General features: G+C 35.1%; 2 pseudogenes; both read right to left on the bottom strand.

Annotated features, from left to right (window-relative positions):
- Window positions 1-1,657: 1,657 nt before the first annotated feature.
- LOC113893678 lies at window positions 1,658-3,724 on the bottom strand (annotated as a pseudogene).
- Window positions 3,725-16,637: 12,913 nt separating this feature from the next.
- LOC113893677 lies at window positions 16,638-17,562 on the bottom strand (annotated as a pseudogene).
- Window positions 17,563-18,594: the final 1,032 nt, after the last annotated feature.

Here is an 18,594-nt window from a genome sequence, read left to right as displayed (position 1 = left end):
TGGCATTTATCTGAAGAAAATTAACTTTTATTCAAAAAGATATAAGGGCCCCCATGTAAACTACAGCATAATTTGCCACCACCAAGGTATGACCATCACGGATGAATGGATATTCAAAACTTAACGAAGAGATGGTCATTTCTTCATTGTACCTTCTTCCTTCCTTTGTGCATGTGTGCCTGCAGTCTAAGTCACTTCAGTCACACCCAACTCTTTATGACTCCAAAGACTGTAGTCCACCAGGCTCCTCTGTCCATGGAATTCTCTAGGCAAGAATACTGGAGTGGGTTGTCATGCCCTCCTCCAAGGGAACTTCCCAACACCAGGAGAACCCACATCTCTTATGTCTCCTGCACTGGCAAGCAAATCTTTTACCACCAGTGTTATCTGAGAAGCCCTCTTCCTTCCTTTGTTGTCAACTAACTGCCCATAGATGAGTTAGTGTATTTCTGGGCTCTTTATTCTGTTCCATTGATCTATGTGTCTGTTTTTGTGTCCATAGCACATTGTTTTCATCACTGTGGCTTTGAAGTATTGTCTGAAATATGGAAGAGTTATACTTCCAGCTTTGATCTTTTTCTCAGGATCATTTTGCAATTATGGGTCTGTTTTGGATCCATATAAATGTTAAGATTATTTGTCCTAGTTCTGTGAAAAATACGGATATTTTGATTCTGTCTTTCAATTGCTCAGTCATGTTCAACTCTTCATGACCCCATGGATTGCAGCAAGCCAGGTTTCTGTCCTTCATTATCTCCCGGACTTTGCTCATACTCATGTCCATTGAGTTGATGATGCCATCCAACCAACTCATCCTCTGCGTCCCTTTCTCCTGTGCCCTCAGTCTTTCCCAGCATCAGGGTCTTTTCCAACGCTTGGCATCAAGTGGCCAAAGTATTGAAACTTCAACTTCAGCATCAGTCCTTCCAAAGAATATTCAGGGTTGACTTTCTTTAAGATTGACTGGTTTGATCTTGCTGTTCAAGGGACTCTCAAGAGGCTTCTCCACTACACAGTTTGAAAACATCAGTTCTTTAGTACTCAGCATTCATTATGGTCCAACTCTCATATCCGTACATGCTACTGAAAAAACCATAGTTTGACTAGATGGACCTTTGTCAGCAAAGTGATGTCTCTGCTTTTTAATACACTGTCTGGGTTTTCATAGCTTTTCTTCCAAGGAAGAAATGTCTTTTAATTTGATGGCTGCAGTCACCATCCTCAATGATTTTGGAGCCCAAGAAAATAAAATCTCTCACCGTTTCCATTGTTTCCCCCCATCTATTTGCCATGAAGTGATGGGACCCAATGACATGATATTAGTGTTTTGAATGTTGAGTTTTAAGCCAGCTTTTTCACTCTCTTCTTTCACCTTCATCAAGAGGCTCTTTAGTTCTTCTTCACTTTCTGCCATAAGGGTGATGTTATCTGCATATCTGAGGTTATTGATATTTCTCCTGGCAATCTTGATTCCAGCTTGTGATTCATTCAGCCCATCATTCACATGATGAACTCTGCATAATAGTTAAATAAGCAGGGTGACAATATACAGCCTTGATGTACTCCTTTCCCAATTTTGAACCAGTTGGTTACTCCATGCCCAGTCCTAACTATTGCTTCTTCACCTGCGTACAGGTTTCTCAGGAGGCAGGTAAGGTCGTCTGCTATTCCCATCTCTTTTCAGAATGTTCCACAGTTTGTTGTGATCCACACAGTCAAAGGCTTTAGCATATTCAATGAAGCAGATGTCTTTCTGAAATTCCATTGCTTTTTCTAAGATCCAACAGCTGTTGGCAATTTGATCCCTGGTTCCACTGCCTTTTCTAAATCCAGCCTGTACATATGGAACTTCTCAGTTCACCTACTGTTGAAACCTAGCTTGAAGGGTTTTGAGCATTACATGCTAGGATGTGAAATGAGTGCGATTGTGTAGTAGTTTAAACACTCTTTGGCATTGTCCTTGTTTGGGACTGGAATGAAAACTGATCTATTTTAATAGGGAATCATTGAATCTGGGTACTATGGATACTTTCACAACATTAATTATTCTAATCCAGAGAGTTAGTTAAGCTTTAAATAGGCTACAGATTGTTATTCATAAGTGAGTATGATAATACATGTCTTATGCTGTTTTCAAGATGCAGGCTAGTACATTTCACAAACCTGGCCATTGTAAAAAATTAGTTAATGTTAGCAATAATTTATCTGGTTATTGCATGGCAGTAATTCCTTAACATCTCTAGATTTTCTTCAATCTGTTTCTAAACATATACCAGAAGTCCAAGCCTGGTTGAAAATTTGAAACTATCAATGTGTGTAGTTTAAGAAATGCATTAAATTGGTTTGTTCCAAATTTCTATTCAGAATTCAAACTTGGAATCCACTGCAGAAAAGCTGATTAGGTGATCAAATCTAGGTGGGGTACTAAACTCTGCATAGAATATACACCAAACTGAATCTCTAAATTTCTGAACGGTGGAAAGGAACATGGATAATTGAAGTCCCACTTTGTCTTCCTATGAGGGAATTTTTAAAGGAAATCAACAGAGTCACCAAATCAAAAGGCAAATGAATATGATCATATATAAGAAATGTATATGTGATCTGAGCATGAGGAGAAAATAGAAGTGAAAGTTAGACTGGGATTTTTAGGCAAGTCACAATGAACCATGTAAGTCATGTAAAATAGTGATATTTTGTAGAACACAAGCATAGAAGAGATGTACAACACACTTCACACTTCTTGATTTATTTTACTTATAAACTCAAGAATGTCACTAATGTTGTTCACTTCATTAAGAAAGCCTCAATATTTTGATCATGAGCTTAAAAGCATATTTCACTTGTCTGTTTCTCAGTGTATAAATAAAAGGATTCAACATGGGTGCAACAGAAGTACTGAGCAGAGCTATCCCTTTATTTAAAGACACTCTTTGCTTGGCAGAGGGTTTCACATACATGAAGATGCAACTTCCATAAGAAATGGACACAGCCACCATATGAGAAGAACATGTAGAAAAGGCTTTCCTCCTCTTTTGAAAAGAAGATATCTTCAGAATAGTCCTAATGATGTTTGTGTAGGAGAAAATCACTAACACCAGAGTAACCAGGAGAGTTAAAATGGCTGAGAGAAGCATCATTATTTCTACTTTTTCTGTGTCTGTGCAAGAAAGTTGTAATATAGGAGATACATCACAGACAAAATGATCTACAGTGTTGGCTGCACAGAAATCAAGCTGGAGACCCATGAGGAGTGGTGGAAAAAGTATTATGAAACCAGCCAACCATGACGCAAAGACCAGTAAGTTGCACACTCTGTCACTCATGATGGTCGTGTAATGCAGGGGTTTGCAGATGGCCTCATAGCGGTCATAGGACATGGCAGCCAGAAGAAAAAATTCGGTTGCACCCAAGAGAATAGTAAAAAACAGCGTGCTGCACAATTGTTGTAAGAAATGGTCTTATCACCTGTTGCCATACTGACAAGAAATTTGGGGATGCAGACAGTTGTGAATGAGATTTCTAAAAATGAGAAATTTCGAAGAAAGAAATACATGGTTGTCTTGAGGTGTGAATCTAGCAGGGTAAGGGTGATGATGATTAGATTTCCAGTGATGCTCAATAAGTAAGTGAAAAAAAGGAGAAGAAAAATAACCACCTGTAATTGTGGGTCATTGCTTAGTCCAAGAAGAATAAAGGTTGTTACTGTTGTGTGGTTTCTCATCGCTGACTTCTATTTAAAAAAAGAAAGAAAGAAGAATCAAAAAGGAATAACAGCCTATAAAAATGTACTCATATAATCTTTATTCAAAATTTCACTGAGTGCAATTCATGAGGTTTTTTTGTTTGTTTCCTTAAGTGTCATAAATTCATGTGTTCCCAAAGGAAAACATAGTACATTGATAATCTTATAAAAATAGAAACAAAGAGAAAAAAAATAGTATCTTAACTTGTATTTTCTGTATTTTCAAAGTTTCCAATCTATTTAGTATACATTAAATTATTTACATAACTTTCTTCTTCTTTCTTTATTAAAAGAATCAATTATGTTTATACGGATGAAAATACAAAGTGATGGAACTATCTTCTTGGGTCACAGATTCTAAAGCTACACAGAGCCTCCAAAGATCTTCAGAAAGCCATTTACTTAAGAAAGGTTAAATGTCATTATCTTCAATTTACAGGAAGATGATTAATTCTACTCTGCCAAACATCTCTTTTTGTGTTTATTACAGTTTAAGGTAAACTTTATACTTCTGGAAGTCAGATTTCACCTGAGGTGAAATTTTCACCTTTAAAAATTAACATAACTTGACCTAAATATCCCTAGCCTATATAAAGTGGGAATTACTTTTACCAAACTTCTGTACACTTCAATATTTAAATCCTCATGGCAACTTTTAGTTCTGCTTTTTCCACTCTACCTGAAGATTAGAATTTACTTTCATCTTACTCACTCTGGCTGTGCTCTTTTTTCTGATATTCACTCAAGCAGATACAAAGTATATCATCCTGAATGGAGTGTGTTATATAGCACACCTTACTAAATATCTGCGGTAATGAGCAAGGTTCTCGAATAAGGTATTTAAAACAATAAAAGATTATCTAGACATGCCTGGTGCATCACTGCTCCATGTGTCTCCCCCTGTCGCCATGGGCTCCACTTCTTATTTATTCACCTCTAACGTCATTTCTTTCTGGTTCAATACATGACAATTTGAAATTCTGTTCTCCATCTTTTCTTATTTTTTTATCTTCTTCAAAATCATCCTTACACCTTACATTCATCACCACTAAAGTGTGTCATAAATTCTTTCTAGAGAATGAAAATATTTTCCTCAAGAATAATATGATGTCATATCTGAAACTATTTTATCCCTATTATATTTCTATATTCCAATTGTAGACTTAATATGCAAACATCTCAAATGATTATAAATGAATACAATGCAACTAAAATTTTTGTCTTTCTTCTTTTACCTCCTTTGTTTTCTATCCTCTTCAATGGATCCTTTTTTCTAAATGTGTTTATATTGTAAGTAAAATTTATACTCAGTGAGATTTTAGAAATATAAAGTTAGTTGATTTTAAAGGTGAAATGTATAGGCAAATATCAATAAATTGTGATGAGCTATATAAACTGCCAGAGTATTTTGTCAGAGGTAGATTCATAAATGGTTACTCTATTTTGTAGGGGCTTCCCTGGTGGCTCAAATGGTATAGAATCTTCCTGCAATGCAGGAGACCCAGCTTCTGTGTCTGGGTCAGGAAGATCTTCTGGAGAAGGAAATGGCAACCCACTCCAGTATCCTTCCTGGGGAATCCCAGGTACAGAGGAGCCTGGCAGGCTGCAGTCCATGGAGTCACAAAGAGTCGACACAGCTAAGCAACTAGGCACACACACTAGCCTAATCTTAAATTACAACATTCTAAACAAGTATTCTAAACTCCATGACAACATTATTTTCTTCCTAATTCCTCAAATAAATTCTTGCTGGGTAAAAGTAAAATAGTCATTGTTTAACTACTGTTACAGTCCCAGGGAGACTTCCCTGGTAGCTCAGCTGGTAAAGAATCGGCCTGCAATGCAGGAGACCTGGGTTCAGTCCCTGGGTTGGGAAGATGCCCTGGAGGAGGGCATGGCAACCCACTCTGGTATTCTTGCCTGGAGAATCCCCACGGACAGAGAAGCCTGGTGGGCTACCAACCAAGGGGTTGCAAAGAGTCGGACACTACTGAGCGACTAAGCATAAGCACACATTCCCAAGGGCTTCCGTAACTGCTTTGACAATTTACAGGTACAAGATAAGAGATTCTCTTATAATATTAAAATTAGACAGCTCTTGAAAGGCTTAAATTCTATTAAATTCAATACGACTGCTTGATAAATACAAAAATAATTTCCCAAGTTCAGTCCAGTGTCATAATCCACATTATTTACACTGACTCTGTGCACTAAAGGAACACTCATTTACAATTATCTGAGGTAAACAGCATTCATTTAATAAAGAGATTTCTGAGATTCTGTTTAATGCTGAGAAGAATATCTACTGAAAGCCAGATTCTAGGAAATGAAAAGTTCAGATTTCTTATTACAATACAACAATTGATGCCTTCAGTGTAAGTTTTAAAAGTCAATTTAATGTTTATTTGTAAAAGAAAAATATTTCTAATTGCATGCCATCCTATTTCAACTGATAAGCAGGGGTTGAATATTTCTTCCAGTTTCATGCAGTAAAGTTATTCTAATTAAAATAAAAATGGACTTTTCCCCCCAACCTTAATGTCTTTAGTAGCAATTAATTCTTAACTTGCTTCTTTTGACATGAGTTCCAGGAAAGAGGCAATTTCTAATGTTGCCTATCCACCATGTTTTTATATTTTGCTTTAACCCATACTTTTATTTTGCATTCTTATTCAAACAACGTTAGCTTCAGTAATACACACTCAAATGTGTAAATTCAAGGATTCTGTCACAGTAAGAAACTCAGTTTCATTTCTTCTCATTTTTTTAAGATAGGAAATATTCTCCAATTTATGTTTTATGTAACTTGGAGCATATTTTTCAAGATTAGAGCAAAACAAATAGTTTTTTTCTTTTTTTAAGAAGTTAAGAAAAACATGAATAAAAGGAGAAGATTTCAGGCTCCTTTTATTTTGAAATGGTTCTGTCTTACATGGAAAGCTCAGCTGTTTATTTTGTAGCTTTAAGATTATAGGTATCATCTATTATTAAGCAGTATGTCACATGTCTCAAGAGGATTAACTGATTTTAAAAAATTTTTTAAAGGAAAGTTTTCCCTGAGAACATTGCACAAGATGTTAAGACTATATGAAAAATGACTGAATGCAGAAATTATAATCCATAAGCTCCATATAGAACAAGAAAAAAACACCTTTTTTTTTTTTTAAGGCAGCTCTAAGTTGTAAGAGGGCTTCCCTGGTGGCTCAGATGGTAAAGAACCTACTTGCAATGCAGAAGACAAGGGTTCAGTCCCTGGGTTGGGAAGATCTCCTGGAGAAGGGAATGGCAACCCACTCCAGTATTCTTGCCTGGAGAAACCCATGGACAGAGGAGCCTGGTGGGCTACAGCCCATGGGGTCACAAAGAGTTGGACACAACTGAGGGACTACACTTTCACTTCTCATTTTCATAAGTTGCAAACCATAGGAATTAAAAAAAAATACTAAGTTACCCTACATGTCCATGACAAATATACATTAAAAACAAAAGAAGAAGAAAAGAAAAGTGAAATGCACCTATCTATTTTTCAGTCCAGCAGGAAACATTTTGTAATTAGAAGACGGTGTCTGCTACAACTGCCACCATTCTAATCCAATAAACCATTACCTTCCACCTAGTCTTTATAATAGCCTGTAGGAGATGTCTAAATAATCTTTGCTTCCTTCCCTCATCCAATCCATTTTCTATAGAGAAGATAAAAATATGTTCTCTAAAATTTAATTCATATCATCCCACATCTTTGCTAAAATTATGTCCTGAAACATAATTGAATGGCAAGGTACCAGAGATCAGCAAAGAATCCTTGGTATAACTCCTCACTTCCTTCCTGTCCTATCTTCACGTTCTTCCACTCTTTTCTTTTTATATTTCATTCTCGAGCTCTTTGTCACCTCTCTCCCCACCTCTGCTCTCACTCCCTCACCAAACTCGAGACCTCAGATTATCTTGGGTTGGCCAAAAAGTTCATTCAGATTTTTCCTTAACATTTTCATGGAAAAGCCTGAATCCACTTTTTGAGCAACCCAATATATCTCCATCAAAAAATCAATTTGCAAAGTGACCATTTGTGAGGAGACATTTCTCTTCTCATGGATTTTATGTATAGACATTTATTGCTTATAATTCTATCAATATTTATTTCTACATGTCATTTCTTCACTTTTTAAATCTGGTTCTCCTACAAAATTCCAGTTGCATCATAGTCTTGTCTATTATATTTTTCATCCATATAATTTTAGCATCTGGAATAACCTTGATACTAAGTAGTAACTGAATTAATATATGTGATGAATTAAAAAATGAAATTATCTTGATAGGAGAGTTGATGAAGTTTATTCAAAAATTTTGATGAAGATAGAACAGAACAAAAAATAAGGCAAATTCACTACATATGACCAAACATAGCAACAGGAAGTCTGGGCAGTAAGAACGGGGAGAATTTAGAGGAGATGGCACACTGAATTCTACTCAATACTCTGTAATGACCTATGCTTCAAAAAAAAAAAAAAAATTCACATGGTACAACCAAGTGTTTGCATGTCACAACAAAAACCAAAGATCCCACGTGCCATCACTAAGACTTGGTACAGCCAAATAAATAAATAAAATTTTAAAAATATTTGAAAAGTGGTTTAAATATTGTGTTATTTTTTCAACCTGAAATACCACTGTAATAAAATTGCTTTTTAAAAAAAAATTAAAGATATATATATGCAAAGTTCAAAAAGTGAAAAATTCTGGAACTCTGCCAATGAAAATTAGTAGCCTCCTGCTTCATCCCTCACCTATGATTAACACTTATTCTCTGGAGACTTCCAGTATTAGCTTTTGTCCCCCTTGATATTTATTACTGTTTCTTAAATGACATTTTCAGTTTAGGCTATTGGATTTCTAGTATGAAAAATTAGTTATTTATTTTCTTATATCCTTACTCCTCCCCTAGGTTGGGAACATGCCCTGGAGAAGGAAATGGAAACTCGCTCCAGTATTCTTGTTGGCTTCCCCAGTGGCTCAGTGGGTAAATAATCTACTTGCAATGCAGGAGACAGAGGAGACTTCCCAGTATTCTTGCCTGGGTAATCCCATAGACAGAGGAGCCTGGCAGGCTACAGCCCATGGGGTTGCAAAGAGTCTGAGACAATGTAGAGACTAAATCACCACCACAAAAATAATTTCTATTAATATTTCTCATTTTTATTATATTTTTCATACTTTTATAATGATCATCAGTTTTATCTTAATTTACACTATTTTGACAATGAAATTATTTTTCAAGCTGAGCAACATCTTTGTCTACATGCTTTTTCTCTATTTAACAATATTTTGTACCCACAGGGATCAATTTACATTAAAATAATTGCATAAGTATTTACGTATTTTTCAGTATTCCCAACTCAGTCTAGAATCCAGAAGTGCGACTATATGCTCAAAAATAATAAATACATTAGGCAATCTTCCATCTTCATTTTCCCTTTCCTCAGCATCATCTGTTCTGGAACACTTTTTGCTTCCAGCCATGTCAGCATGGATTGTTTCTAGGTTCGATGTACAACTCTTGTATTGAAATGCCTGTTCCCCATATACATGAAGAGTACTTTTACCTTTCTCCTCTTTCCACGTGTAGTTACATGTTTGGGGGATATTTGAACTTCCTAATATTAGAGTGCCATTCTTTAAGGCAGCAATAACAAAATTCTGAGAGCAAAATTCATAAATATGGAATTAGAAACATACATGGATGTTATTTAGAATAAGGAAAATCACAGCAAGCCACACATTAATTAAGCTATTAAAATCATAAAATGCAGAAGTGAGAATAAGGTCTGTTCTACTTTACTTCAACTTAGTAAACAAGGTCCCACACAGTGAACATGGGGTTGACACCATCAGGACCAATGCAAACCCAGAGATGGGGCTGAACAAGGGAAAATAAAAATGCTGCAAATCTCTCCTATGGTTTTCAGTTGAATTTTCTTTATTCAACACTCACTTGGTTGTTGGAAACATTTGCTTGTGTCCAGAGTTCCAGAATAATTGATTCTGAAATTTTGGCTCGATATGTCTGTATTTCTGTGATGTTACATCCAGTAGAAAAATCTGAATGAAATGTTTGGCCAACCCAATACTACAGGAAAAACTGGATACCCAAATACCATCAAAATAATTATGATCTGTGCTCAAATTATCAAAAGATTAATTTAGTAATCCAGTTCCCAGGAGCCAAGTACAAGCTGATAGCACATTTTGCTGTACATATTGATCAGGCAATGAAAGAGTCTGAATCACAACAAAGTAGCCATAGAACATAGGAATATAAAATGTGGAAGATCCCCCAAAGTGGGGAAATTAATTAGCTACACTCTGTTTCCACTGTTTCCCCATCTATTTCCCATGAAGTGATGGGACCGGATGCCATGATCTTCATTTTCTGAATGTTGAACTTTAAGCCAGCTTTTTCACTCCGCACTTTCACTTTCATCAACAGGCTTTCAGTTCCTCTTCACTTTCTGCCATAAGGGTGGTGTCATCCACATATCTGAGGTTATTGATATTTCTCCCAGCAGTCTTGATTGCAGCTTGTGTTTCTTCCAGTCCAGATTTTCTCATGATGTACTCTGCACATAAGTTAAATAAGCAGGGTGACAATATACAGCCTTGACGTACTCCTTTTCCTATTTGGAACCAGTCTGTTGTTCCATGTCCAGTTCTAACTGTTGCTTCCTGACCTGCATACAGATTTCTCAAGAGGCAGGTCAGGTCGTCTGGTATTCCCATCTCTTTCAGAATTTCTCACAGTTTATTGTGATCCACACAGTCAAAGGCTTTGGCATAGTCAATAAAGCAGAAATAGATGTTTTTCTGGAACTCTCTTGCTTTTTCCATGATCTAGCAGATGTTGCCACTTTGATCTCTGGTTCCTCTGCCTTTTCTAAAACCAGCTTAAACATCAGGAAGTTCACGGTTCACATATTGCTGAAGCCTGGCTTGGAGAATTTTGAGCATTACTTTACTAGCATGTGAAATGAGTGCAATTGTGCGGTAGTTTGAGCATTCTTTGGCATTGCCTTTCTTTGAAACTGGAATGAAAACTGCCCTTTTCCAGTCCTGTGGCCACTGGTGAGTTTTCCAAATTTGCTGGCATATTGAGTGCAGCACTTTCACAGCATCATCTTTCAGGATTTGAAATAGCTCAATTGGAATTCCATCACCTCCACTAACTTTGTTCATCAGATTTTTTATTTTGGGGGGTTCCAAAATCACTGCAGATGGTGATTGCAGCCATGAAATTAAAAGATGCTTACTCTTTGGAAGGAAAGTTATGACCAACCTAGATAGCATATTCAAAAACAGAGGCATTACTTTGCCAACAAAGGTCCATCTAGTCAAGGCTATGGTATTTCCTGTGGTCATGTATGGATGTGAGAGTTGGACTGTGAAGAATGCTGAGGGCTGAAGAATCGATGCTTTTGAACTGTGGTGTTGGAGAAGACTCTTGAGAGTCCCTTGGACTGCAAGCAGATCCAACCAGTCCATTCTGAAGGAGATCAACCCTGGGACTTCTTTGGAAGGAATGATGCTAAAGCTGAAGCTCCAGTACTTTGGCCACCTCATGTGAAGAGTTGACTCATTGGAAAAGACTCTGATGCTGGGAGGGATTGGGGGCAGGAGGAGAAAGGGATGACAGAGGATGAGATGGCTGGATGGCATCACTGACTTGATGGATGTGAGTCTGAGTGAACTCCAGGAGTTGGTGATGGACAGGGAGGCCTTGCATGCTGTGATTCATGGTGTTACAAAGAGTCGGACATGACTGAGTGACTGAACTGAACTGAACTGAACTGAACTGAGGAATTGTTCAGTCTTTCATCACAGTAGTTAACTCTAGTAGTAGTTAACTGTGTTGAAAGACTAAACAATTTCCTAGAGTGTAGCTAATTAATTTTTCCCACTTTGGGGGATCTTCCAAATTGTATGGCAAAACCAATACTATATTGTAAAGTAAAAAAAAAAAAAATAATAATAAAAGGAAAAAAATAAATAAATACTAAAAAAACTTTAGGAATATATATTTCAAAAAGAGGAATTTTGGACGAAAAATTACATCAAAAATTTTAGGTAGGGATTCAACATTGTAAAGAGGATAAATTCTTGATTTATCTCAAGAATTATTCTCAGTCACTTATTTGTGAAACAGAAACAGGAAAATAACAATTTTCAGTGAAGTTTAAGCTATCAGTCCAAGTCAAATGAACTCTATTTCCATGATTGATTCTTATTTCCCTTTTATGAATCTTAACAAAACTACACACTAAAGATAATTAAAGTGGCAATAGAAGTGTGTTTTGTGTTTTTTTTTTTTTGAGGTTGACAACCAAAGAAAGGCATATTTGCAGAATCTTAGCCACGAGGCAGTATTTTTCCCTGCATAAAATGTCACATAAGAGCTGAAGTCATATAACAGACAGACCTAGAGATCGCTATATTCTAACAGATATTCACCTCTTTAAGAACTTGTATAGCTCTAGTTGCCAATACATAAATTACCTTATTGTTTGCAATTTGATTCCTTACTCTATGAATATTTTAAAGAGTTATTTTAAAGAACATGTTAGTCACTTATAGTGATATCTAGGAAAAAATTACGGAAGCACATTTGAAATAGTAAAGTCAAATATAATCTATGGTCCAAAGGGCTCCTCTCAATAATAGACTTTTAAGTCCATGTTATTTCTACACATGGAATACATGTGATTTCTACACATATTTCTACACAAAGTTATTTATATTTTTCATGGGCTTCCCTGGTGGCTCAGTTAGTAAAGAATCTGCCTGCAATGCGGGAAACCTGGGTTTGATCCCTGGGTTGGGAAGATCCCCTGGAGAAGGGAATGGCTACTCACTCCAGTATTCTGGCCTGGAGAATTCCATGGACTGCATAGTCCATGCGGTCGCAAAGAGTCGGAAATGACTAAACGACTTTCACTTCACTTCATACTTTTCACATTTTATTTTTCCATCAGTATCTGAATTTAACTTATAACCGCCAAACAGTGTTCATTTATTTAACACAGAAAATCTCATTTATTATTTTTTAATAAGTATCTTATTTTTTGCTAAATGTATTAGCCTGCAGATATATTTATTATATTGTTTTATCTTTAGTCCGATTGATGAGTTTATGCTTTCAAAATCTGTATCATATAAAAGGACAGAACTTTAAGAAAACTGAGTGAAACAGAAACCAAAAATGCTTTCCTTTATCATCTTCCTTATGATACATGGGAAAATATGTGTACTATTTATAATTTGTAATTCCTTCAACTCATTTATTGTTGTACAAACCATAGGAAGTAGGCCTGTATATCCAAGTGATTTTCGAAACCTGAGTTAGGTATTTTTTGTCATTAATATGTTGGTCATTTCTCCAAGAGGCAGCAGTCTTCTATAACTTCTTATGGCCCTTATTGTATTATTTTTGGAAATATCTACATTTCCTTTAACTCTTTAGTTCTACTGTTTTGTACACTTGAGTATTTTGCCATTTATAAACTGGTTAGATTTATTCACACAGACATTTACTAAATGTTTTAACTGAGAAATCCTGGAAGTTAAAATGGTTGAAAACTGTTGAGTTATCAATTTTACTAGACATAATACTTTCCAGTCCATTCTACAGGAGATCAGCCCTCGGTGTTCTTTGGAAGGAATGATGCTAAAGCAGAAACTCCAGTACTCTGGCCACCTCATGCGAAGAGTTGATTCACTGGAAAAGACTCTGATGCTGGGAGGGATTGGGGGCAGGAGGAAAAGGGGACAACAGAGGATGAGATGGCTGGATGGCATCACAGACTCGATGGACCTGAGTTTGAGTGAACTCCGGGAGTTGGTGATGGACAGGGAAGCCTGGCATGCTGCGATTCATGGGGTCGCAAATAGTCGGACTCGACTGAGCGACTTAACTGAACTGAACTGAATATTTTCATGTTATTTTTAACAGCTTGATTTTCTATTACAGATACTCTATATCCAGTATTTTTATGATGTACTTGTTTAGTCTCTAAGTCGTGTCCAACTCTTTGTGATCCCATGTAGTGGTAGCCCTCCAAGCTCCTCAGTCCATGGGATTTACCAGGCAAGAATACTGGAGTGGATTGCCATTTCCTTCTCCTGGGGATCTTCCCAACCCCAGGTTCAAATCCACATCTCCTGCTTAGCAAGTGGATTCTTTTACCACTGGGCCACCTGGGAAGCTGGTACTTATTTAACTGTTTTCTCTAAGGTCTTAATTTAAGCATCTGTGGAAAGTAATTTCAGTAATATTTTCCCACTTTTCTTGGTCCGCCTCCATGTATTATATTTCTCCTCTTACTAATCACTGGACTTGCCTGGTGGCTCAGTCAGTCCAGTATTCTGGCCTGGAGAATTCCATGGAGTATGGTCGATGGGGTCGCAAAGAGTCAGATATTACTGAGCAACTTTCACTAATCACTACTTCTAATCATTACTACTAGTAATCACTTACTAATCATTACATAATTTAGTACTCCTTTAAAGGAGTACTGAAAACTAAAATCTTTCTAAATTTGTTTTCATGATTCTATTTTTTTCCATCATCAACACCTTTTATTTTATTTTTTAAACTAATTTATTTATTGAAATTGGAGGCTAATTACTTTACAATATTGTGGTGGGTTTTCCCATACATTGACATGTATGGTTCTATTTTTTAGCTCTGTCCCCTTCAAAATGAACTTATCTTATACTTACTGAACTATCTTTTTGCTCTTATGTGAAATTCTAACTATTATACCATATTGTTATTTCTAGAATTATATATAAAATCCCTACCAGTGCCTTTACTGAGTTCTCAACAAAACAGAGGTCTTATTTTAATATCATATTTGCTGTCCAGCAGAAAAGCTGAATGCATTTCAAAGTAAAGCATTTCAGTACTTCAGGTAGAAGCTCAGCTGACCCTGTATTGAAGAAACTGTGTTACTTGTTCAAGAACAGATTTTTTTTTTAAAGCACTATTAAACTATCTGGAGATTCAAATTCAGATGCCATCAGTTGTGGGTCTATTAGATATAAAGAAATGCGATATGATACAGACTAAGCAAAATGGCAGAGAAGACAGATAACATAACCAATCTTCCTGGGAGTGGGCAGAATAGGAATGAGGAAGTTGTATTTTAGAAGTGCTAGACCCTGAATTGTAGAACATCTGTGCAATATAAGTAGTAAATGACAGACATTTAAAAATATATAAGTGAAACATTTCAGAATAGCTCCATGATAAGTTACTGGTTTAACTTGGATAGTGTTTTTTAAGCAAATTCTTCCTGACTCACACATAACAGAATCAAAACTAAAAAGAACAGTGAGAGAGCCTTAGGTTTTACTTGTATAAGATTGTCCCAATATGTTACATGTTTTTTTCATATTCTGTGCTCTTAAAATTTCTAAATGTTAAATAGTGTTTCAAGATCATTAGATATATATTCTCAAAATGAAATGATGAAGTAAAATGATAACCAATTTTTAAAATGTTATCCCTGAAATCATATTCCTGACACATATCTTTTAAGATATAGTTCATTAACTGGTTGTACCAAAACCTGTAAAATTGTCCTGTCACTTATATACTATATGTATTTTTCTCCCTGGCTATATATTTTTCTGGTCTGTCATAAGACAGCATTTTTCAAACATATTTTATTCAAATCAAAAAAATTTATTCAAAATCAAAATACTAAAAGGAAATGAAAAAGATATTATAGTCAAATGCACAAACATTTCTAGAAAAAATCATGAAAATGATGTGTACTTGGGAAAACCCTTTTTACTCTATTTAATATCTCCAAACTTTGGTCATGACACACAAATTGATTTGAGTTCCCCAAATTCCACTCACTTTATGACTAAGAATTCAAAAATCCTTAAAAAAAAAACCATTATTCTGTCATCTTGGTTTCCCTGAGAGAAGATATAGCTATGTAACTATATATTGACACTTATGATAATCTGAAAATACATTGGCTAGCGTTGTTTTCTTTATTTAACAGTTATTTACATGCACCTTTCAATAAGTTTCAGAAGTATCCCAAGTTACTGAAAGGTGTCTTTTTATATATGGAAACACCAAATATGTTTTATTATTATGTTTTATTAATATGTTGTTATTTAATATTATTATTTATATTTATTTTATATATTGTTATAGTATTAATGTGTTATATTCATTATGTTTTATTATTAACTTTTAAAATAGGCTAGTAAAATAATACATTTTCATCTACAATTTAAATACTTGTAAATGCTACCAATTCTCAAACACAAACTAAGCAACTAGTTTCTATGAAAATTATTTTAAAATAACAATCATTTAAAAAAAATCTCTAGCCTGACCATCAACACTACAGGTTAATCTCTGCAACAATTTTCTTTCATTAAATTAAATGGACTATGTACAAATATATTGTTAGTATTACAAAGGAATATAAAGAAATATTAGCTTAAGTAGGCTATAACTAAGTACAAATAAAGGATAGCAATAACATTTACATTGCATGCTACATTAAATATAATCTAAATAAAAATTATTGTATTCTTGACTAAATAGAATTCATAGACAAGTAGATGGTTTGAAAACTTAGGTATACGTCTTTCAGCTTATAAAAGAAAAGAAAGTGATTTTTTTTTAATCTATTGAAGAACATAGGAAAAAGCTGTGTTGTAACAAAGATTTTTGAAAAAATAAAGCTTGAAAGGTACAAAGATGAATGGAAATAAAAGAGAAAACATGTATCAGAAGCTATAATTGGATACAATGTTATTACTATAGACCCCACTCTTTATTTCATTTATATAAAGTGAAATATAATATTCATTTCTATGAGAAAGAAATAACCCTGCGTATCATATTCATGAAGGCCATTTTCACTTGGTTCTGTAAGCTGTAGATGAAAGGATTCAAAAGTGGGGCAACAAAGGTATTGAGCACTGCAATTCCCTTGGGAAAAAATAGTCTTTCTTGGACTGAAGGTTTTACATATATGAAAATGTAGCTGCCATAGGAAAGAGATATCACAATCATGTGAGCAGAACATGTTGTAAAAGCTTTTTTCCTCTGATTCGATGAAGGAATTTTTAGACTTGCTCTTGCAATATAGGTATATGATATTATCACCATTACTAATGTGACCACAAGAGTCATTGCATCAGAAATGAATCCCACTGTCTCAATTATATGTGTGTCTGAGCAGGAGATCTGCATGAGGGCAGTTGTGTCACAGTAGAAATGCTCAACAACATCGGAGGCCCAAAAATAGTTTTAGATCTAAGAGGAAAGCACAAAGGTGGTAAAGCAGCCAGCAATCCAACAACAGAAGACAAGCTGAATGCAGATTTTACTGTTTATGATGGTTGTGTAATGCAGGGGCTTACAGATGGCAACATAGTGGTCATAGAATATAGCTGCTAGCAAGTAAAACTCAGAAACTTCAGGAAGGAAGACAAAGAATACTTGAGAAACACATCTACTATAGGAAATGTTTTTGTCCCCAGTTGCCATCATAACTCGCAAATTAGGGATGCATGCAGTAGTATAGGAAATTTCTAAGAAGGAAAAATTCTGAAGGAAAAAATGCATGGGTATCTTGAGGTGAAGATTCACTAGGATGAGTATGATGATGATGGTATTGCCAGTGATGCTCAGCAAGTAGGAGATAAGTAGAAAGATAAATAATATGACTTTCAATCATGGGTCATCAGTCAAACCTGCTAGAATAAACAGTCACTCTTGTATAATTTTCCATTAATATCCTCTACTTTTCCAGTTCTATGTAGGAAAAAAAGAAAATGGTTTAAGTGAAAAAAATAATATTGGTAACTAATGTTCAAAGAAAATTTAGCACAATTATGTTTCAGATAGAGTAACACAATTCACATTTGTGTTTTAAAAATGGTTATGCCAGAAGGAGCGGTAGTTTGCATTTCCAGCGTCTATAACAGATGATTCAATCTTAATTCACAATTCTAAAATAGCCTGGATGATGGAAATACATGTTGATTGATAATACATGAATAAGTTGAAGGGAACTTAAATGCACATTTTAAAGCATACAAAAATGCTTTTTCCTCTGTTGTTTTTATTGCAAGGGTTGGTATGAATGCCAATACCTGTTTAATTGAACACTTTGCATTATTAAAGCAAAATGATACCTGTCATTACATGTATATCAGCCCTTCTTATGCATTTAACATACACACACACATGCACACATTCACACACACGGTCCTAGCCACCATCAATGAACAGGGCTAACATATCTATACCATTTTAATCAATTAATCAAGTCAAATGCCTGATACTCATTTCCTTTACTTGCATGGCTAATGAAATCCAACTTCTGATAAGTCAATATGATAAATTGGGAATGTACTTATTTGCTGCACTTATTGTCATGTACTTTCTCTATTTCTGTTACCATTCTCAAAATTCCCCTTTTGGAATTCTGAAACAAAATTAGCAGAAATACAGTGAAATTTTCAATATATGTTATAAGAAACTAATGTTTTCTTCTGTGTTACAAATCTGAAAGTACATGTAAGAAAAAGTAAAAATAAGAATGCAGGATATAGGATCAGATAGAAATATGCAAATATGTGTTCAGGAAACTGTAGAAGGCTTAAGAAGTAGAAAAAAGAGAAAGGAAAAGCAAAACATTATGCAAAAGTAGAACATTAAGAAGAGTTTTTAGAGATAGAATTAAACTAAGGAAAAATTTGAAAAAAGACTGAAAATATGCAAGTTATTTTCAAATTAAAATACATAAATTAGTAAGTGA

This window comes from Bos indicus x Bos taurus, chromosome 5, assembly GCF_003369695.1.
Source record: "Bos indicus x Bos taurus breed Angus x Brahman F1 hybrid chromosome 5, Bos_hybrid_MaternalHap_v2.0, whole genome shotgun sequence".
NCBI classification, from domain to species: Eukaryota; Metazoa; Chordata; class Mammalia; order Artiodactyla; family Bovidae; genus Bos; species Bos indicus x Bos taurus.
The sequence above is the reverse complement of the archived record's forward strand: the minus strand, read 5'-3'. Positions and strand labels throughout refer to the sequence as shown.